The sequence below is a fragment of the Capricornis sumatraensis genome, chromosome 10 (assembly GCF_032405125.1).
Source record: "Capricornis sumatraensis isolate serow.1 chromosome 10, serow.2, whole genome shotgun sequence".
NCBI classification, from domain to species: Eukaryota; Metazoa; Chordata; class Mammalia; order Artiodactyla; family Bovidae; genus Capricornis; species Capricornis sumatraensis.
The window spans coordinates 90779458-90803096 of record NC_091078.1 but is presented as its reverse complement, the minus strand read 5'-3'; the positions used below and the strand labels follow the sequence as shown (position 1 = coordinate 90803096).

Below are 23639 nucleotides of genomic sequence, written 5' to 3'. Positions count from 1 at the left end.
AGGCAATCTAAATTTTCAAAATCCACTCTTAGATGTGACTGTTGTCCTGTCAAATACACACTTTATATTCTGCTGAAGCCCGATTATGAAGAGCGGAAAAAGTTCCCTGCTAACGAGGCAAGAGTTGTGAGCCTTCAGTGGAAGCTGTTGATCAAATACCAGAGCCCACGTTTTCCTCTGTTGCCAAAATCCTGCAGGGCTTCTTGCCTTCTACTGTTAATTAGATTACCTTTTTTAGTCCACACACTAACAAAAAACATACATTAGACTAAACAAGATATGACAACAAGGAAGGCTTGAAGTGGGAGCCTTCTGAGAAAACATTAAAGAAAAACATCACTCTTAATATCACTGTACAAAAGGAAAAAAAGAGACTGCAGGTAATTTCAGCCTGCAAGGGGGGAAGTCCTCAACGTTTTAGAAGCAAAGACCAAAAAATTAACTCCCCACAAGTAGGACAGCAGGCAGGGGTTTGCTTTAGTTACATTATTTTCAACTATGCTCTTTGACAAAATCCATCCACAGCAAACAACTGGCCAGCACTCAAGTTTCTTTCATGCACATTGAAAGTTTAATTAGTTCTAACTAGATCAAAAGTTGTTTTTCCCCTTTTGGCATGTATCTGTATCATTTCTGTGCTATTTGGAAGCTGCCAGACATCAAAGGCAGATCCATCATTCTTGGGGAACCTCCATTCCTTGGAGGCGATTCCAGTCTACCTCTCCTTCCATGCTACTGGATCTCATGGCAGCCAGGGGCCACTCTGGCAGGGCTGGTTCCACCTCAAGACACGCACACAGCTCCTTCTCACTCCTCCAGAACAGCACCCAGCACAAAATGGCCTAACTGTTCCTGAGAATGCCCTGAGAAAACCCCAGACAAACCATTACCATATGGACACGGCAAATTCCCCCTCACCCCCAACCCCACGATGGAGAATTGGTGGAAAATATTCTAAGACTGAGAGAGTCTGAATTTGGCATCATTAAGGCCTTTAACAGCTCATAATATGGGGACCTATTTCAGTCGCACCGAAGTTAGCCTAATTTGTTCATCCTTTTTCCTTTTTTCACAGTCCTTTTTGCTATTTATTCCAGCCTTTGGTTCTAGGCTTCAAATGCGATTAGCAGGTTACTTAGGTAAGGAAATCATAAAGCCACTCCAGTACTCTTGCCTGGGAAATCCCATGGACAGAGGAGCCTGGTGGACTAAGTCCACGGGGGTCACAATAGAGCTGGACGTGACTTAGCGATTTAACAACAGGCAAACCTACCAAGAGTCTTCTATTTTATATAAGAGCTTAAAGGTTACAAATGCCCAGGCTGAAGGCAAGGGTGAGCATCTAGCCCTCTTCCATATCAGTATGTACCTTAGGCAAGTTTACTTAGCTTTGTTGAGCCTCAGTTTCCTTCTCTGAAACCTGGGAAGAGTGTCCCTTCATCAAGTTTTTACGGGGAGTCAGAAAGGTAAAGCACTGAGCCCTGTGTTTTACAGGCCAAACATGCCTAAAGGGTACACTTAGTTAGTGTCAGACACTAATCAAAGTAACCACTTCTCTAGAGTATATAGTCAGAGTGTTGCTTGATCTCATCTTTTAATCATAAAGGTGAGATTAGTTTAAGATTCTTTTATTGATTATTTCCTATGTGGCAAGAACGAAACTAGGAGCTGCTTATGTAGAGTACATCTTCCTCTGATAGAGTGGCAAGGTTTATAGGCTCTACAGTCAAGCTACACCTTCACCACCTCAGAGTCCCTGGCATCTGGGAGAAGTTATATAACTCGTTTCAGGCCAGTAATACACGGATATCCCCTTGGAAGGGGATATACTTTCCCATAGGTGACACTGTTTAGCACATAGTCTTCCTTCTGATGAAACACAGATGTGATGACTGAATCTGCAGCAACAATTTTATAACATGAAGAGAAAAGCTAGCCATGACAGAGGATGAAATAGAACAGCAAGAGTAAAACACTGTACCCTTTTTGGCTCCCTGCAGACTTACTGTTACGTTAAAAAAAATATTATTCAATTTAAGAATTTCTGTTAGGGCAGGTAAGTATATCCCTAGCTGATATGTACCCTGATTGCTCTTTGGCCTAGAAGATGTGGCTACAGAGAAAAAAGGGTCTCTGGACACCCTGTGTATCTGCCTGGACCTATTTAAGGGAGGATTAGATGGCAACTTGAGATGTAGAATGTCTGCTGCCCAAACTCATCACACTTCCCGTTCTAGCGGCCCTACCACATGCTGCAGAATCACACAACACAATTACTAAATTGTGGTTTTATCACTGTCTGCATTATTTTGGCTTCCCTCGGGTTCCAAAATATTATGTTTAAAAATCTCCATACGTGCCCTTGGTTGTGTTCCAAAAAGAAAAGACATTACTGGTGAGCATGTGCCTTCCTAAGAAGCACTGATGAGAGTACATCTTGAAGTGAGCACATTAATGGGTGTCCTTTAAACCCTCCACTTCCCATTTTCCCATTAGAGCCTCCTTAATTTAGCACCCCAGGATTCTACTTAAATGCCTTCTTAGTCAGGATTAGGGGAGCAAAAGGAGACCACAGGGCCCTGACCCTGACAGTTCAAATTGTCAGCGCCCGGAGACTGACACACTTTTCCTTCCACTAATCCCGCACTGCGTGGCATGGCCTCAATTTCAGAGAAACCCGAATGCTCATACACTTAGCCAATCCCCAAGCGATTCAGATAAACTCAGTACTGAATAAGTGAGGCATTTATGTATCTTGAATATCTCTACTTGCTCGATGCCAGGGCCTCAATATTTTGATAAAGTGATGACAGGAAGAACATAGAGAACAAAAAGTAAAAGCAAAGAAAATACTATAAGTACATGGAAAAACTATGAGCTGTTAGAATTTATTTTGTATATTACAGAGGGAATACATGTCTATAACGCCATTTTCAAAATGTAGATTTTAGAGGCCAGATTGGTTTTCCTTCCTCTTTTGCAGAAACTGAAGCAGATTTGGGCTCAGGATATCCAAGGGCAATTTCTAAAACCCACTTTGAATTGTCTTCCTCTTGAATCTGCCAAAAAATTACACTGAAAAGGACTTTAAAAATCCTTTTTGTCTGTAGCAACACTGTCAAATAGAAACAAGCCAAATTTTCAAGTAGCCACTTTAAAAATAGGTAAAAAGAAGCAATTGAAGTTATTATTAACCTTTTTATTTAGCCAAATGTATTCAAAATATTATTTCAGTATAAATAGAAAATTAATACTGAAATAATTTATATTCTTTTTTTCATAATAAATTTTTGAAATCAGGAGTGCATTTACATTCGTATCACACTTCAGTTTGGACAAACAAGTTTCAAATGCTTGGTAGTCACAGCAGGTCCATGGCTAATGCACTGAAAAGTATTGATCTATATACTTCTTCCATACACACATACAGACACGCATACAGACATACACACACAAATACACGCAAATGTGAATGCAAACGCACACACACACACAGAATCAATGGCACAGATGCTATCATAATAGCAGATTAACATGTATCAGCTTTTGACTCCTCCTGGCTATTCCACACATTTAAGGGAGTGGGGTATAAATCAGCACAAGGTAGATGATAGCCTAATCCAGATGAAATGGCAGATATTTAACTATTTTTGACCTAAAATATGGCAATTTCAAGTAGTTCATCCTAGTATTTTTAACTCAAAATTTTCATGGAAGGGATCATGGTGATATCCAACACTTAGATCCACGGTAGCCTCCACAGCAGACCAATCACTGTCATGAGTAGTTTCTGACTGCAAAAGTACAAACCACTATATTTCAGATCCAAGTGCAGCGATTGACTAACTGCTTAAATGTTTAGCTCCTCTTTTACAGGCTGATAAACAGCTCCTACAAGTCTGGATTAAAGATGATATTTGATCAAAAAGCAAGGCACTAGCCAATGATAGGTGTTCTTGACTACCTGCCATGTGCCGCGCAAGACCAATGGCTGCAGATGCCTAGAAGCACATCACTTAGTAGCCCGAGAAGTTCCTCAAATTCAGTCTTTGTAAAATCATTTCCACAACCACCATTCAGTTCAGTTCAGTCGCTCAGTCGTGTCTGACTCTTTGCAACCCCATGAATCGTAGCACGCCAGGCCTCCCTGTCCATCACCAACTCCTGGAGTAAACTCAGACTCATGTCCATCGCGTCCGTGATGCCATCCAGCCATCTCATCCTCGGTTGTCCCCTTCTCCTCCTGCCCCCAATCCCTCCCAGCATCAAAGTCTTTTCCAATGAGTCAACTCCTTGCATGAGGTGGCCAAAATACTGGAGCTTCAGCTTTAGCATCATTCCTTCCAAAGAAATCCCAGGGTTGATCTCCTTCAGAATGGACTGGTTGGATCTCCTTGCAGTCCAAGGGACTCTCAAGAGTCTTCTCCAACACCACAGTTCAGAAGCATCAATTCTTCGGTGCTCAGCTTTCTTCACAGTCCAACTGTCACATCCATACATGACCACAGGAAAAACCATGGCCTAGACTAGACGGACCTTAGTCGGCAAAGTAATGTCTCTGCTTTCGAAAATACTATCTAGGTTGGTCATAACTTTTCTTCCAAGGAGTAAGCGTCTTTTAATTTCATGGCTGCAGTCACCATCTGCAGTGACCCTGGAGCTCAAAAAAATAAAGTCTGACACTGTTTCCACTGTTTCCCCATCCATTTCCCATGGACGGACCTTAGATGGCAAAGTAATGTCTCTGCTTTTGAATATACTATCTAGGTTGGTCATAACTTTTCTTCCAAGGAGTAAGCGTCTTTTAATTTCATGGCTGCAGTCACCATCTGCAGTGATTTTGGAGCCCAAAAAAATAAAGTCTGACACTGTTTCCACTGTTTCCCCATCTATTTCCCATAAAGCGATGGGACTGGATGCCATGATCTTCGTTTTCTGAACGTTGAGCTTTAAGCCAACTTTTTCGCTCTCCTCTTTCACTTTCATCAAGAGGCTTTTTAGTTCCTCTTCACTTTCTGCCATAAGGGTGGTGTCATCTGCATATGTGAGGTTATTGATATTTCTCCCAGCAATCTTGATGAGGTACTCTGCATATAAGTCTTTGTAAAATCATTTCCACAACCACCATTACCACTACTATTATCATGTTGTCACCATCATTATCTTCAACATTATGCCATCACCACAACCATGACTACCATGATCCTCTGATAGTCATTGTCATCACTACTATCATCATCATCCACCATCACTACCAACACCCCTATCACTAGCATCACTATAACTCCTATTTAATAAGTCCTTACTGAGTTCCTATTACCCACATCCCTATGCTACTTTCACTCCTTCATCCACCGGACTCCTATCAGTCGTTATGACTTAGTTTAAATATGTTTCAAAGTCCTCCCTACCTCACAGGCTAAATGAATTGCTCTCTCACCTCTGTGGAATCACTGAAAAAGTACATGTCTAAGTTATAATGCCATGACCTAATTATGCAATCTTCTCTGTCTGCTTTCAGCCCCTAGCACTGACTCAGGGAGATCTCATAATACTGTGCAGAGCCCTACACTTTCAATAGCTTTATTAAGATATAATTCACATATTGCACAATTCACCCATTTAAAGTGTACAAGTAAATGAGTTGTAGTATATTCAGTTGTGAACCCATCACTACAATCAAATTTAGAAAATAGTTAAACCTTGTACATAGTTCCAAACTAAACTATAAGGATTCCCTTTACCCACAGTGACTGTATATGCACTATTTCTACCATATTCAATTATTTAAATAAAAATTTTTAACACTAACTGGAGAATAAGAAGCATTGTTCCCCGTAAAAGAAAAAACAGAGCTAATAGTAGCAGTAAAATCATGACTATGCAAAATGTATGCAAAGGAAAAGAGATTAGAAAAAAAATCCAAACATCAAGTCTTTTTCTCAGGTAAACACTTGCTTCCTGATGCTAGTCAGTATTCTCACAATATGCACATTTAATTTATGTTTTTTAAAAGAAATCTTATTCGAAATAAGTGATTCTTGATTTATCAGATATGAAAAGAGATGTAACATCCATGCTATTAGCCACTTGAAAACGTTATACAAAAGAAAGCATTTTTATAATTTCAAAGCCCTACAAAAATATTATTTACTGCTTTTAACAATAAACTGTGGAAAATTCTAAAAGAGATGGGGATACCAGACCACCTAACCTGCCTCTTGAGAAATCTGTATGCAGGTCAGGAAGCAACAGTTAGAACTGGACATGGAACAACAGACTGGTTCCAAATAGGAAAAGGAGTATATCAAGGCTGTATATTTTCACCCTGCTTATTTAACTTCTATGCAGAGTCCATCATGAGAAACGCTGGACTGGAAGAAACACAAGCTGGAATCAAGATTGCCGGGAGAAATATCAATAACCTCAGATATGCAGATGACACCACCCTTATGGCAGAAAGTGAAGAGGAGCTAAAAAGCCTCCTGATGCAAGTGAAAGAGGAGAGTGAAAAAGTTGGCTTAAAGCTCAACATTCAGAAAATGAAGATCATGGCATCTGGTCCCATCACTTCATGGGAAATAGATGGGGAAACAGTAGAAACAGTGTCAGACTTTATTTTTGGAGGCTCCAAAATCACTGCAGATGGTGACTGCAGCCATGAAATTAAAAGACGCTTACTCCTTGGAAGAAAAGTTATGACCAACCTAGATAGTATTTTCAAAAGCAGAGACATTGCTTTGCCGACTAGGGTCCGTCTAGTCAAGGCCATGGTTTTTCCTGTGGTCATGTATGGATGTGAGAGTTGGACTGTGAAGAAGGTTGAGCGCCGAAGAATTGATGCTTCTGAACTGTGGTGTTGGAGAAGACTCTTGAGAGTCCCTTGGACTGCAAGGAGATCCAACCAGTCCATTCTGAGGGAGATCAACCCTGGGATTTCTTTGGAAGGAATGATGCTAAAGCTGAAGCTCCAGTACTTTGGCCACCTCATGCGAAGAGTTGACTCATTGGAAAAGACTCTGATGCTGGGAGGGATTGGGCGCAGGAGAAGGGGACGACCCAGGATGAGATGGCTGGATGGCATCACGGACTTGATGGACGTGAGTCTGAGTTTACTCCGGGAGATGGTGATGGACAGGGAGGCCTGGCGTGCTGCGATTCATGGGGTTGCAAAGAGTCGGACACGACTGAGTTACTGAACTGAACTGAACAATAACACAATGAATCTATATCATCCAATCTATTATTCTGTTAAAATATGTAGCACTCACAGAATTTCAGATCTAGTACAGATAATTTGCTGTATTCATTTGACTGTTCCATGGGTCATTTGACTCTTCCATGATGATAACAGATGACCTCTTCTCTCCCGCCTTACTGACCCTATGTACATTTTAACATATTATAGATGAATTTACTAGTTCCTTAATCTTTAAATGAAGTAGCTTGTATACCTCTGGGTCTTATCAGGAAGCATGAGTATGTGTGTGGTCTGTACACTAATATATGCATAGAGTTAAGCTCTGTATCTCCAACAGGTAGGCTTTGCCCCTGCAGGTGTGGCAAGCAAGAGATAATACAACCCACATCTAAGATGCAGGAACATCTGCTGCATTCCTCTAACTGGTTTCTTGGCTGGATTTAAGAACCTTTTGAGCCTATAGTTAATCACTTCTGCTCTGGATGCCACTGAGGCCCAAGGAAATGATGCTAAAACAGTTCATGAGACAGGGGCATAATTTGCTCAGTCGGCAAAAAAAAAAAAAAAAAAAGCAATCCCGCTCTCCTCTCCCAGCTGATTTTAGAGAGCCCTTGCCTTGTGGACTTTGGCATCAGAGGCTAAGGCTCTCCTGGTCCTCCATTGGCTGCTACTCAATAGAAACACCATCCTATTGTGATCATTATTACTTCTTTAGTTAATGAAGCTTAAAGAAGAAAGCGTGTTTTCAGAGATGCTAAAGGGCATAGGCCCATTTTCACTGAAGTCAGTCTTGGTAGGAATCAAATTGTTTCTTGCTAAGGTTTTATATTCTTTTGGTAGTTCTTTTTTTTGGTATTATTTCAAAAATTAAAATAATAAAACATTCAGCTATGCAATGAAAAGCTGTTCAAGTTTGTTGGCATGGATTTTCCTGTATACGCTATTAGTTGCATTGAAAAGCAAACTCCAAGCTGGAGTTTTAAATCTTTTCCACACTCAATATCTCCTTGAAAAATTCCAGACCAGTTCTGGGAACCCCTTTCATTGTGTATCTTATTTTTTTTTTAAATCCTTTCTTATTATAAACATATAAATTATTTCTGATACCATCATGCAAGAAAGGTAATGCTGAAAATTTCATATCCAGTTACAGCTGGCCAATGTGAATGTAAACAGTGTTCCTATACATTGTGTAGATAGCATCTCCAATGGCAGCTTGCGAAAAATGACTTGGGTTAGTAGCCAACTTTCAATGACCACATGTCACGAAGAATGTGAGAATGCAGGAAAAAGGGCACTCTAACCTGCTTGGAGGGGAAACTATTTGTTTTAAGGTAAAGATAAGGTTAGGAGGCAAGGGTGCTGTGGTAGAAGGTTAGCCATTATTGCATACTTATGGGAATGACATTTCTGATACCCTCTCCCCATGGAGGTGGATATATTTCAGCAAAATCTTCCAGAGTTGTTTGGGTTCTTAGCAGGACCCCGTCTATTTAATTGTTGTCCATTTAAATACTGTATTTAAGTCCCATATGAAATACTCCTCCTATCCCCCTTCATCACCTGGCTCACATCTCTCAGCCACTAGGTCTCATATCAGGCCTTTATTCCTCGTGGAAGCTTCTTTAAGCCCCCATGCTTCCTTCCAATCTGGATTCAATGTCCTAATACCATTCCCCCCGCCCTCCCCAACCCTGGGCCTTTCTTATCAGAGTTCTTACTCCATCTTCCTCATTAGTGCATAAGTTTCACTAGGTTAGTACCATGTTAACAGGGCTGGACTCAATGCCCTATCCATAGAAAGTACCCAGTGACTAACTGTGGAATCCACAGAAAAAGAATCCAGAGAATAATCTAATGGAGATGGGTTAGACTACTAAGGGCCCTCTAAACCTGTTAGAAGAAGACAAAGAAGAACTGGGGACTTTGGAGATAAGAAGATTCTATAGCACGGGGGCTACTGAGAACAGGACAAGACAGAAGAACAGTGGTAAATACTCAAGAATCATTTAGAAGGACTGAATGCTCATGTGCCCCAGAAAGCAAAATGCAAAATAATAAAAAAAGCAAGAGGGTGGCACGACAAATAAAACTATTACAGTGCAACAAAAGGCAGACATTTAAGGGACAGTTCTCTGAGAGAACGCTGATAAATAGATTTATTAAGAGTTGCTAAATATAGGTCTGTGCTAAGTGTTTTATATGTATTAGCTCATTTAATCATCAGAGAAACTCCACAGGCAAGGTAATGTCATTTATACATTTGTCAGTGTCACAGTGCAAGAAGAGTAAATGGCAAGGCAGAGATATAAACCCAAGTCATCTTTCCTTTCAAAGCCCAGGCTCTTGACTCTTGTGCTAATGTATTTCTCATCAACCCTGATGCTGGGCAGAGGTTAAAGGACCGCTTTCCAAAAATGCTGTTGCAATTTAGGGAGCATCACCAGATGAGAGGACAGGCTAGGTGACATGAAACACTAAGTTTTCATAATGACACACTTAATCACCATCATGTAGTCTTGCCTGGCTCAAGGCCAACTGTCAACCAAAATGTGATGGATATAAAGTCTGTTTTGGAGTGAGACCCGAACCTTCACATTTCCCTATCCTTCTGGGACACCTTCTCTATCCACCTTCTATTTCAAGTGGGGCAAGATTGTTGCCCAAGTTCTTGGCCCACCTGTTATGCATTCCTAAATCATTCCCCTCTAGAGAAACTAGGTTGGAATACCAAGCCCAAGACAAACATCTAGCTCAACCCAAAGATATACCCTGGTAACCTAGTTGAGGGAGAAAAGGGCAAAGAAGATGTTCAGAGATGGAAATCATTCTGCTCCTCCCCAAAACCATTCAGGTTGGATGTACAAGATCCATTCTAATAACTAAAACATCGAGTTAAGCGCTGGGGAAATGGGGACTGTGTCTGAGCCATGAATAGATCGGCATCGAGTGCAGTGGGAGAAGCCTACCTCTTGCTCAATGAATTGTGATTGAATTAATTACAGAACGAACACCCTAGGGCAGGGGCGTGCAAGCTTTGGGCTCTAATGTCCGATGATCTGAAGTGGAACTGATATAATAATAATAAAGCGTACAATAAATGTAATGTACTTGAATCATTCTGAAACTATTTCCCCGACCCCTGTTCATGGGAAAAGTATCTTCCACGAAACTGGTGACAAGTGCCAAAAAGGTTTGGGATGACTGCTCTAGAATAACTGAAGAAAAAAAAAAATTCCTAAGGAAATGGGGCTTCTGGGAACAAGAAGAGATCATCGTCAACAAAAACAGTGCAAGAAATAGTTATGTTCAGGCCTCAGTAGAGATTTGGAGGTTTAATCTTATTACAAAGAGAGCTTAATCTCAGCTACATTCTCTGTAGAAAAGTTACCATTAATCAATACCCAAGAACCCTTAGGCATAAAGATGAGACTAACCATTAGTTTATGGTCACCCTTCAACAAAAGCTGTTGTCCGTTTTCTTTCTTCAAAATCTTGAAGAGTTACCATTCAGTCAAGAAACTGAAAAGACACAAGAGCAAGAAAGGCCCGTCCTTCTAGTCATGTGTAGAAATGTCAACAATCACCAAGAGGTAACAAAAAGTCTACCATGATTTAGTCATGTCAGTTCTGAGACGTAAGCATAAGCCAGGGTGAATAGAGCCAGAAATCAATTGAAGAATGTGTCAGGTGGTATAAATTTTTCGAATTTCCCTATATGATGCCACTAAATGGTCCATTTTGCAGTTTTATAGCAACATTAAAAAAAATCAGAATCTAAACCTCTCACATTTGGATTCCGGTGAGTCTCAAATTTATGGGGGAAAGCCTTCATTAGAATTATCCTCTACCTTAAAGTGTTTGTAATTTGCTGTCACAAATGTTTATCTTAAAAAAAGAATGTTTATATTGAAATATTTATGAATGAAATGATATAATGCCTGGGATTTGCTTCAAAATAACCGAGGCATAGGAGTGGGGAAATGTGGGATAGGAAGCAAACAGTACTGCCAATGAGTTGAGTAATGGCTGAAGTTAGGTGAAAGGTAAGTGGAGTTTCACTTTACTTTTGTATGCAATTGACATCTTCAAAATAAAAAATAAGGTCTAACAGAAATTTACCCTAGCCCATTGGGCCATCAATTAGACAAGAGATGATTCTCACAGGAATACACCTCTCTGTTCCATGGAAGCACCCCGTCCTCTAAAAAAAGATAAAACCCAGCTTTTGTCAACACTAACTTATAGTCATATCTCATTTGAGTATTTCTCCTTAGATGCCAGCATGGGTTTTACATTAAAAGGCAGACTATTCAAGGTACTTTTAAAAAATATATTATTTAGTAGGGAATTTTCAAATGAACAAAATTCTTTAAAATTCTCTAAATACAGGCACTTGATAAATTCATCATTCCAAATGAGAAGCTTATCTAACTTTGATATATTCTTCAATGAAAGGCCATCTCCATGGAAAGCTTTAGTAAAAGGTGAAAGATTTATTCAGCCTGAAAAGAAACCAGAGTATGAAAGACCTTCTAAAGAAATCAAAGTCTTCACAGGAAACTTTTGGAGCTACTGAGAAAACAGTTGTTCCAGAAACATAAGATTAAGGCAATGCCCACACCTGAGAGCAGATTACAGAAAGTTCATCTTGAAATCAGTTCCTAGAACTAAAGAGTATATGTCCATAAAGAAAATGGCCGTGAATTATAGACAGCTGTCTAAGCTACCCCACTAAAGACAAACATGACACTGTTAAATAGTGGGAAAGGCTCCTTTCTAAACTTTCTGAATCTACCCAATCTAGGACTGCCTGCTTCCAGAAGGCAGAAGGCCCACATGTTGGGCATGGGCCAGTTTAAAACTTCACTAATACCACTAACACACTGGCTCAAGGCTCACAGTATTCCAGGGAGGTGGTAGGCTGCTAGTCCAAGGTGAGAAGCTACAGATATATAGAGGCTAGGAGTAGACTAGCACTTCTCATTCAAGGGATATTTTGCCTTCAAAGGGGACTTCTGGAAATATCTGGGGATATTTTTGATTGTTGCAAATGGAGGTGGGGGATTGTTCCCACCATCTACTAGGTAAAGGCCACAGATGCTATTAAACATAAGACAGCTCCCACAACAAAGAATTAACCAGCCCAGCATCAGAAGGGTTGCCATTAAGAAACTCTGGACTAGAGCAATAGTTGCCACAGCAACTCCCTCACAGTCCTGCATAAAGGCATGAAAGCGTTCAGGGAAACAGAGCACAGAGCTGGCAGGAAGAAGAGCAAGAGGGGGACGCCCATCTCCACCACTCCAGTAGTCACTCTAAACCTAGTCCAATAAGCTCAGCTCCCTATAGGTCTCTTGAAAACTTGCATTTCTCTCCATCTCCACTGCCACCATCTTAGGATAATCTTTTCCCACCTCAAAAACTTCAGCAGCTTCCTAGTAGTATGCCCACATCCAAATCTATGCTCCACACAAAAGCCTCTGTGTGCTGTGGTGGTCAAGCAATGGGCCAAGACTACAGGGCGATTCTGAGAGGCTCAAACCCTGCCTGGGCTATGTGACCCTGGGCTGGTTAACTTCTTCGTGCCTCTCTTTCCTCAAAAGTAGTATGAGAATGGCCACAGTATTTATCCTAGAGGAAGCTGTGAAGATACTAAGTTTATATTTACAAAGGTCTTTAAAAGTTTCTGGCACATGGTAAGCACACTGTAATTGCTTTTTATCATTTTCAAATCATAATCTGATCATGTTACTTCACCCACAGTGGGTTCTTGTTCCTAGGATAAGTATCAATAATCTGACCACGGCCCCCAGGGGTAGTCCGGCCTCTGCCAGCCTCAGTCAATCCTGCTTTCCTTCAGTCTCTGTGCTTCCACCACACAGGCCTCCTGTGAATTAAGTAAAAGCATGTTGCTCCCTTCTACCACAGGGCCTTTGCACAGGGAATCTCCTCCTCCTAGAATGTGCTCTCTGACCTGATCCACTCACCTAGCCTGCCTCTTCAATTTAGTGAACTCCCACGCACTCAACACTTCATGGTTTATCCTAAAGGACCCCTTCTACTACCTTTAGGATGCTCTCTTCTCTACAAAGATCTTTCCTTTTTTGCACACTTATCCTAGCTGCAATTCTACATTCAATGTTCTAATCCCATAACTGGACATGAAATTGTTCATTCATTGTCTCAATAAACAACTGTGACTTCCTGCATCACTTGTTACATGAATGAGCTGAATCAATGTCTGAACAGTGACTGAATCAATGAGTAGGCATGCTGAGCCTGCACCTCAGTCTGGAGGTCTGCATCAGAGCAGTTGCTGATCAAAGATGCAATGCCTTTAACTTTATGGGACTCCCAAGTGCCCTGAGCCTGGCTGTAAAGATGTCAGGGCCTGGAGGCAGCTGTCTTATACTGTAGCCCAGGACTTCTAGAATGCTCTCTTTCCTTCCATCTCAAAAAACTCTTCCATTTTCAGTCAAACCAACTCCCCCAAGCCTAAAGAATATGGAAGGGGCATTTATTCTTTGTATATGGCAGGAACAGGGGGCTGTTTTCACTAGTCCTAAGACTGAGGCTGACTCTGGAAACATCAGCTTCACATCTTTCTGGGATTGTCACAGCAGCAGTCATTTGTATTCAAGGGTCATTTAAAAACCAACTATTTTTATAGAACCACAGAATGACAGTTTTGTTTTAATATTTTGACTGTAGCATCAAGCATTCTGCTTCTTTTTCCAAAATTACTTACTATGGGAAATGTAAACATTTTCAAACAATGTTTTCTCAAATCATTGTAACAAATCTCACACCTATGACTAGGGCACCATGATCTTCCCCACTGCACTGGTCTAGATTTGGCCAGAAACAGAATTCACCACAGACAGGTCCAGTGCAGAGACTTCAATGAAAGGACTACAGAGGAGAGGTGGGCAAGGTTAATAAAACAAATGTGCCAAGGCACCCCAGAAATGGCAACAAGGGGTTGGCTATTACTGCACTTTGGGCTGAAGGGGCAACAGGAAATATGAGTTAATCCCAGTGCCAATGGGAATTATGGATGGGGCACTGCTAAGAGGAGCTACAGTCATGGGGAGAAGTCCCTACTGCCAGAGATGTGGCCCCAGTGCCAGAAGGGACAGGGAGGAAATTCTCTAGTCTTTTTCTCTTCCCACCCTTCATTGGGCTTCCCAGGTGATGCTAGTGGTAAATAACCCACGTGCCAATGCAGGAGACACAAGAGACATAGGTTTCATTCCTGGGTCAGGAAGATTCCCTGGAGGAGGGCATGGCGACCCTTTCCAGCATAAGAGTCTGACATGAATGAAGCAACTTGTCAGGCATGCACCCTCCCATCTCCTGCAGTGCCTCCTTCAGGCCCTGGACCCACCAGAAGTCAGCCAGCAAAGGAGCCCCTGCAATGCATCCTACAGGGGCAGCGTTCCAGGGAACAGTCTCCCCTCCCAAAGAATGGCACTGGAGGGCAGAACAGAGAATAACCACTGGACCTACCATACTGCCTTAGAATAAAGCCTTAGAAATGCACTGAAGGGAACTTTTTCAAGAAAACATCCGGAGATAGAGCCAAGAAGAGAAAGAAGCACCAAGCTCAGGGCTCATAAACTGAACACCTAAACACCATTTTCAAAACAGAACAGAAAGACAATTTAACTTTGATCCTAACACATGTGGGCACAAGCTGCAGCATGCTCTGCAAGTCTCTCCAAGGAAGCGAAGGCTTGGGTGTGAGTAATACCAGATTCTCAAGGAAGTTGGCCAAAGACTCCTGCAGGTTCAAATTAAGATCCCAGGGATATTGGCTTAACCCAGAGATCAAGTCAAATGCTGCATTTCAATTTTCACAATCTGTTGGCTCCCAAATTCTGTGACTGGAAAACAAAAGACTTTGGCTGTTCTTGACTGGCAACTTGGCTTCAGGCTCTAGCTCAATTGCTTTGCTCCTGAGAAACTGAGCAGCTTCCCCTCAAGATCTCATTCTTCAGGCAAGATTGCCAGAGCAAGCCCCTTCTCTGCCCTCCAACATGCATGTGTGTGACACACACACACACACACGTACATTCTTTCCCAGGTCTGCCTTCTGCTCAATAGTCAAAATTAGAATCTAGCAAGGGAATCATTATGTTAACAAGATACAGAAAATATTTTGACACCTCTCACTTTGTAGGGCACCAGAATAGGGGTAGGGAAAGGAGAAGAAACAAAGGAGAGAGGAACATGAGGAAAAGGAAAGAAGAAGAACGAGGAGATTGGGTTGAAGAGAAGGCGAGAGTGGAAAAGGTGGGGACAGGAGGGAGAGACCACTAGCAAGAGGCAGAGCATAATTTTCATCAGCATTCATTCCTTCCTTCCACCAACTTTCATTAAGTGCTTTCTAGGAACCAAGAACATCCAAAACCTTCATCACCTCCACTCTCTGCTTCATCCTGGAGGTCTTCAGTGACTTGGGAGCTTTTGTCATGATGCCCTCTGTCACTGGGCTGCAGTTATTGATGTTTCCCCTCAGGGCTGAGGCATCCCACAATAACATCTACAGTTTATTTTACTTTTGCAAAGAAGTTGATACAGGGAGATAGAAAACCTTCAAGCTGGAATTTCCCCCAAGTCCTGCCCTCTCTCTTCCAGGAAAGAGCTGGCATCTGGACCACAGTCTGTCCCATTGGTGCCACGGCTCTGGAATACATTCTCCCACTTTGGCAGTGGCCTTATTTTACTCTATCCTTTTTGCTCTAAATAATCATTGCAGGAAATGGTTCCTAGGAAAAGACCTAACTACCTAATGGGTTGTGATGAAAGAAGGAACAAGTGGAAAAGGATGAACGAGGGGAGAGAGAGAAAGGGGGCATCAGTTTAGAGGCCTGGCTGGAGGACTGGCCAATCCCATACCCTTCATTTATAGTTGGAGAAAGTGAGGACCAGAGAGATTCAGAAGTTACAGAATGATGGAACACTGGAGCTGGAGAGGACTGCATGGTCCACTGAGCAGTAGGCTTTGGAGGATTAGGTCTTTTGTATCTTAGCCAGGATTTATATCTTACAGGGAGCACAGTCTCTTGGAAATTTAGATCTGAGACTTGTGCCAATTTCTCTGGGGTCTGTAGTCCCGAGAAAGCAATCCAGAATCAAGCCAGAGTTGCACAAAACACAGGAAGAACCCAGACCATCAAGCCCTCTGGGCCAAAATCATGATGTTGAATGGGGGAAACACATGTCCCCTTTGAAAATAAGTCAAGCTAAATCAGAGATGAGAACCTATTAAGTTTTCTCTGTTCTCTCATTTAAAAAACACAAATTTTAAAAAGGGAGGCAAGTAACGAGTTGCTCAGCCCTGGCACTTCTGGCATTTGGAGGTGGATCATTCTTTGCTGTTCAGTTCAGTCACTCAGTCGTGTCCGACTCTTTGTGACCCCAAAGACTGCAGCATGTCAGGCTCCCCTGTTCATCACCAACTTGGAGCTTGCGCAAACTAATGTCCATTAAATCAGTGTTGACACCAAACCATCTCATCCTCTGTCATCCCCTTCTCCTCCTGCCTTCAACTTTTCCCAGCATCAGGGTATTTTCCAGTGTGTCAGTTTTTTGTATCAGGGGGCCAAACTATTGGAGTTTCAGCTTCAGCATCAGTCCTTCCAATGAACACTCAGTACTGATTTCCTTTAGGACTGACTGCTTTGATCTTCTTGCAGTCCAAGGGACTCTCAAGAGTCTTCTCCAACACCACAGTTCAAAATCATCAGTTCTTTGGCACTCAGCTGGAAAAAAACATGGCTTTTTGTTGGAGAGTTCTGACAAAATGTGGTCCTCTGGAGAAAGGAATGGTAAACCACTTCAGCATTCTTGCCTTGAGAAGAACCCCATGAACAGTATGAAAAGGCAAAAAGATATGACACTAAAAGATGAACTCCCCAGGTGGGTAGGTGCCCAATATGCTACTGGAGATCAGTGGAGAGCTCCAGAAAGAATGAAGAGACGGAGCCAAAGCAAAAACAACGCCCAGTTGTGGATGTGACTGGTGATGGAAATAAAGCCCGATGCCGTAAAGAGCAGTATTGCATAGGAACCTGAAATGTTAGGCCCATAAGTTAAGGTAAATTGGAAGTGGTCGAAAAGGAGAGCAAGAGTGAACATAAACATTTTAGGAATCAATGAACTAAAATGGACAGGAATGGGTGAATTTAACTCAAATGACCATTATATCTACTATGGAGAAGGCAATGGCACCCCACTCCAGTATTCTTGCCTGGAAAATCCCATGGACGGAGGAGCCTGGTGGGCTGCAGTCCATGGGGTCGCAAAGAGTTGGACATGACTGAGCGACTTCACTTTCACTTTTCACTTTCATGCATTGGAGGAAGAAATGGCAATCCACTCCAGTGTTCTTGCCTGGAGAATCCCAGGGATGGCGGAGCCTGGTGGACTGCCGTCCATGGGGTCGCACAGAGTCGGGCATGACTGAAGTGACTTAGCAGCAGCAGTGGGCAAGAATCCTTTAGAAGAAATGGAGTAGCCCTCACAGTCAACAAGAGTCAGTAATGCAATACTTGGATGCAATCTTAAAAACTACAGAATGATCTCTCTTTATTTCCAAGGCACAGCATTCAATAACACAGTAATCCAAGTATATGCTCCAAACACTAATGTTGAAGAAGGTGAAGTTGAACGGTTCTTTGAAGACCTACAAGACCTTCTAGAACTAACACCCAAAAAAGATGTCCTTTTCTTTATAGGGGACTGGAATGTAAAAGTAGGAAGTCAAGAGATACCTGAAATAACAGGTAAATTTGGCCTTGGAGTACAGAATGAAGCAGGACAAAGGCAAATAGAGTTCTGCCAAGAGAACCCATTGGTCATAGCATACGCTTTTCCAACAACACAAGAGAAGACTTTACACGTGGACATCACCAGATGGTCTACACTGAAATCAGAGAGATTATATTCTTTGCAGCCAAAAATGGAGAAGTGCTAAACAATCAGCAAAAACAAGACTGGGAGCTGACTGTGGCTCAGATCATGAACTCCTTATTGCTAAATTCAGATTTAAATTGAAGAAAGCAGGGAAAACCACTAGACCACTCAGGTATGACCTAAATCAAATCCCTTACGATTATACAGTGGAAGTGACAAATAGATTCAAGGGATTAGATCTGATAAAGGGCCTGAAGAACTATGGCCGGAGGTTTGTGACATTGTACAGGAGGCATGGGTCAAGATCATCCCCAAGAAAAAGAAATGCAATAAGGCAAAATGGTTGCCTGAGGGGGGCCTTACAAATAGCTGAGAAAAGAAGAGAAGCTAAAGGCAAGGGAGAAAAAAAAATTACACCCATTTGAATGCAGAGTTCTAAAAAATAGCAAGGAGAGGTAAGAAAGCCTTCCTTAATAATCAGTGCAAAGAAATAGAGGAAAACAATAGAATGGGAAGGACTAGAGATCTCCTCAAGAAAATTAGAGATACCAAGGGAACATTTCATGCAAAGATGGGCACAATAAAGGACAGAAATGGTATGGACTTAACAGAAGCAGAAGATGTTAAGAAGAAGTGGCAGCATACACAGAAGAACTGTACAAAAAAGATCTTCATACCCAGATAATCACGATGGTGTGATCACTCACCTAGAGCCAGACATCCTGGAATGCTAAGTCAAGTGGGCCTTAGGAAGCATCACTACACATAAAGCTCATGGAGGTGATGAAATTCCAGGTGAACTATTTCAAATCCTGGAAGATGATGCTGTGAAAGTGCTGCACTCAATATGCCAGCTAATTTGGAAAACTCAGCAGTTGCCCCAGGACTAGATCAGTTTTCATTCCAATCCCAAAGAAAGGCAATGCCAAAGCATGTTCAAACTACTGCACAATTGCACTCATCTCACACACTAGCAAAGTAATGCTCAAAATTCTCCAAGCCAGGTTTCAACAGTACATGAACTGTGAAGTTCCAAATATTCAAGCTGGATTTAGAAAAGGCAGAGGAACCAGAGATCAAATTGCCAACATCTGCTGGATCATGGAAAAACCAACAGAATTTCTGAAAAAACATCTACTTCTTTATTGTTAGGCTATCCTGTGCATTGTAGGATGCTTAGTGGCGTCGCTGGTCTCTACACACTACCTGCCAGTAGCATCTTCCCTTGAGCTGTGACAACAATATTATCTCCAGATCTCACCAAATGTCCCTGAGGGGCAAAATTATGGCCAGGGTGAGAACTATTGCTTGAGAGAATCAGGAGCTATCAACCTGGTCATCCAAGTCCAGAGCCTTGTTTACGGTTGGAGGGTCAGGCTGGCCTTGGCTCACTCAGCTACCTTTGGCAGATTTGGGATGTGAACTTGAGTCCTGAGAGCCTTGCTCACTGCCCCGGAGAATTATCATTTCAGGACCTGACCTGTGACCCTGCTTGTAATGCCCACCCCTTGACTTTTCCTGGTATACAGCTGCCCCACCCCTTGCCTCCTGGGGCTTAAGCTGCCAGTATCCCCCACATCCTTAGATCAAGCACTTAACAAAATTTCTCCAAAAGGAAGCTGCTTTTGGATCGAAAGAAGGACCGCAACTGCCCCCTTTGACTTGCCACACTTTAGGAGGTTGGAAGGCCTGTACAATTCTCTTTCCCGTGGAGCTACTGCTGTGCGGATGGAGATAACATGAAGTGTGGTGCTTGGAATACTTTCAACTCTACAAATTCATGAGCATTTAGATTATTTAACTGCTGATTATGATTATTTAAGCTGAAAGATTATACCGCTCTAGCTCTGAAAATGTTTGTATTTCCACTAAAAACCAAGGGACCCATTTGACTGACATTTTTCACTATTAAAACTATACATCTAGTGCATGTTTTTGGCCAGAAGACAGTGTCTCCCCTATTTTGTTTTATGATAAGGAAGCTGAGTTCAAAGGCCTCCTCCAACTAGTTCTCTTCCTGCCCCCTCCCTCCCACCATCAACCTGGCTTGCTCTCCTGCTTCCCTAATGCAAGTTGGAAGAAGAACCTATGTGCCTGCTGCCATCTACTATTTAATCAAAACTGGATACTAGCATCACCAAATAAAATTCTTTTGATGACAACCTGTTCTTCACTAGGAGAAAGTGTGATACAAACTGTCAGTGGTTAAGATCATAGCCTGTAGTGTCAAACAGACTTGTATTTGAGTTCCAGGTGTCTGAGCCTCAGTTTCTACATTTACACACTGGGGGTCATAAGACTCCCCATCTCAAAGGAGGTGGCAGTCATAGGCAAGTGAAGTAAATAGCCCCTGCCTGACATGTAATAAGCACTTAAGAACTGTTCACTGGTAATGTTAATCTCATTATCCAAAGTCTGCATGAACTGAATAGTATATATGCCTGAGCTAATTTAATCCTCTGAAAGCATTTTAATCAAAGATAGTACATTAGGGCAAGGAGAGTGAAGAGGTCTTGATTCTATCTGACACAGAACTACTGATTCTTTGCTCTGTGATGATTTCTGAAACACATCTCTGCTTGGCTCATGCATTTCATATCTAAAGAATTTCATGAAAAATAAACGCAATGTACACAAGTACAGGATAGGTTCTGTACTTGCGGTCCTATTGAGAGGACAGTGTCCTAGACCAAGCAGTCATTTTGGTTTTTGGCAAAAGTTTTTGCATTTCAAATAGAATTCCTTAAGAGAAGAAACAAGATTCCAGCATCTCCTAAATATTCTTCAAGTTCCAGATCACTCATTTAGCAGAATGACTGGTAGAATTACACACTGAAAGGAACTGTGGAGATCACCTTTCCACCCCTCCCTGGGGATGGGGATTCTCTCTATAGCACCTCTTCCCCCCAGGATTTGCTGACATACCTCGGAAACCACCTCAAAAAAGCATAGAGTTCTGACTGCTACAAAGCACTGTAGGAAGGCCTTCGTCTTCTTAAAGAATAACTGTGCTCAGACACAATCATCTCAGGCAGCATAAATCAAATCTATTTCTTTCCTCTCATGTCACCCCTTTAATAGTTGAAGGAAGAATGTGTCTCTTGGTCTTCTCTAGACTAACATCCCTCATCCATCATCTATTCCAACCATGAACATATTTTTCAGGTATCTCCCAATATGTTCACTCAACACATGGCTCTCCCATAGTTTACCAATGCTGGTACCCAGAAATGAACTCAAATACTTACTGGACACACATACACACAAGTAAATGTCTGAGAGGAATGCTATCACTAAAAATGTAGCTGCAAAGTTATTTTTAAATATTCAGTGAGATAAAATATCAGTTGATTTTTTCTTCCCATACTTTGCTCATTTCAGCAAAGACGGCTAGTTGCCCCTAATATCTCTCCACCTCTTTCTTTCCTTGGTAGTAGACTCCCTGAGAGTTAGCCAGACATACAGCCACCCAGCTGAAATCCAGATTTTCCTGCTTTCTTGTATCTAAATGTGATCATCTGACTTAAACACTGATCAATGTGACCCTTCCCCACTCTGGTTCTTGCACTTACTTAGAATGGAGAGATCTTTGTCCTTTGTGTCCACTTAGAACAGTGATTAGGTGAGTGCCTCTGGTTTAGAGCAGTCTTTGCAAGCAATGGATACCCAACAACTATTTTATCAAATAAATTGTTAAATGACTCAGATGTCAGTGGATGGTATGGGCAGCTTAAATGGCAGGGAGGTTCCCTTCTCCTGTCTGACGGCAGGAATGTGGATGGAATGGTTGGAACTGAGGCAAAAACCTTGCATCATGAGGTGCAGAGAAAAACATATGCAGAATCTCATGTGCAGAGAATAACAAAGCATCAAGGCAGAAGGAGTGCCAGTCCCTGGTTACTACGCTGCTTGCGTGAACCTCTGGAATGTGCAGTTTTCTGTTCCTTGCATCAAGCTAATTAGACCACTCCACTATTCTAAAGTTATTTTCATCGTAGTTCAGTTTTATTTATCAATTTTATGTATATCAAGTCTTTTCTCTTTCACTAAAGGCCCTAAACCACCAACTCCAGGGTTACAAGAGAGAAACAGAAATCCAGAGTGATAAACAACTGCCCATCATGTGACTCTCTACAGCTCAAACCACAATCATTCCTGAATGAGCAGTTCTTCTCTCTGCCACCTGTCTTCAATCACTACAGGTAACAGGAAGCTGAGAAAAGCTTCACTAGTATTTTAGCTGACTCAGTTTACTTTTAGAACTAGCAGGAGACAAATAAGAACAGAGAGACTGGGATATTCTAGGACACATTAACATCAAGTGGAAGTCACTCAGTCGTCTCTGACTCTTTGTGACCCCATGGACTGGAGCCCACCAGGCTCCTCTGTCCATGGAATTCTCCAGGCAAGAATTCTGGAGTGGGTTGCCATTCCCTTCTCCAGGGGATCTTCCTGACCCAGGAATCAAACCTGGGTCTCCTGCATTGCAGGCAGATTCTTTACATCTGAGCCACCAGGGAACCCCAGGACATATTACAATAGTATTTAATATATATTTTAAATTGAACATGCCAAAGTTTTTCTAAATAATCATGGCTTACAGAGAAAATTGCACTGTAGCCCTCTCTCACCCCACATACAAAAAACTGTTCAAAGTGTGAGGCCAACTTGAATTTGAAGATGAGCTCAGGGTATGCTAATTACAGTGGGTTTACCTAACATATGAATATGTCATGCACCATGATACATATATGGCCTTTTGTGGCTTATAAATCAGTTTCTTATAAATGCATTATTTCATTCAATTCCCATAACTTCTCTTGCAACTGAGTTTATCAATTTTAAGTAACAGTTGCCTTCAAAACTCCTCTCCCAGGCTCCATTAATCCTGTCCAAATTGCCAGGCACTTAGGATTCCTTCCTAAAGAAATGTGATTTGTCTTTTCTCATGTTGGCATGAAGGAAAGAATAAATTGATTTTATCATTTTCTGCACCCTGCCTCTCCTTTGAAGGGTACTTACCTAATGAGTGGCTCTCTCAAAAGGGATCCTAGATCAAAGAGGCCAACAGGATAATGCCTTGGAATAAGCCTCTGTCTTACCTCACTGTAAACTTCCTAAAATAGCCCAGTGTATACAAAAGCTTCTGAGGCTATCTGGAGAAGATTCGAGAATGCAACAATACCCAGCAAATTAAGGTGGCTCTCACAATGTCATCAGACGAGTTAAATTATAGATGTCCCTTTAAAATCTTTACATTAAGTATGAGAAATCACCACAGAAAGTCTAAACTACACACTTCACATTATGTAACTTTTAACCAGTTCTCAAACCCCTTATTCATTCAGTATTTAATACTAAATGGAACAGATCAGTTAGCCTGCCTGTCTGCCTATTAAATTACTGGGCTAGTTTAAATTGTCTGAGCAAATGCACACAGATAGATTTTAAGCACAGTATCTCATGGCCTTCAATTCCTTTTAGCTACAGATATCAAATTCACTTGCCACAAATT

General features: G+C 41.7%; 1 protein-coding gene and 1 non-coding gene across 2 annotated transcripts in view; both read right to left on the bottom strand.

Annotated features, from left to right (window-relative positions):
- Nucleotides 1-23639, bottom strand: part of ERC2 (ELKS/RAB6-interacting/CAST family member 2) — a 773878-nt gene that overhangs the window by 164615 nt on the left and 585624 nt on the right. The window lies entirely within an intron of this gene.
- Nucleotides 11610-11726, bottom strand: LOC138088029 (U5 spliceosomal RNA). The gene has a single exon (XR_011145623.1). It is a non-coding gene; the product is annotated as a U5 spliceosomal RNA (small nuclear RNA).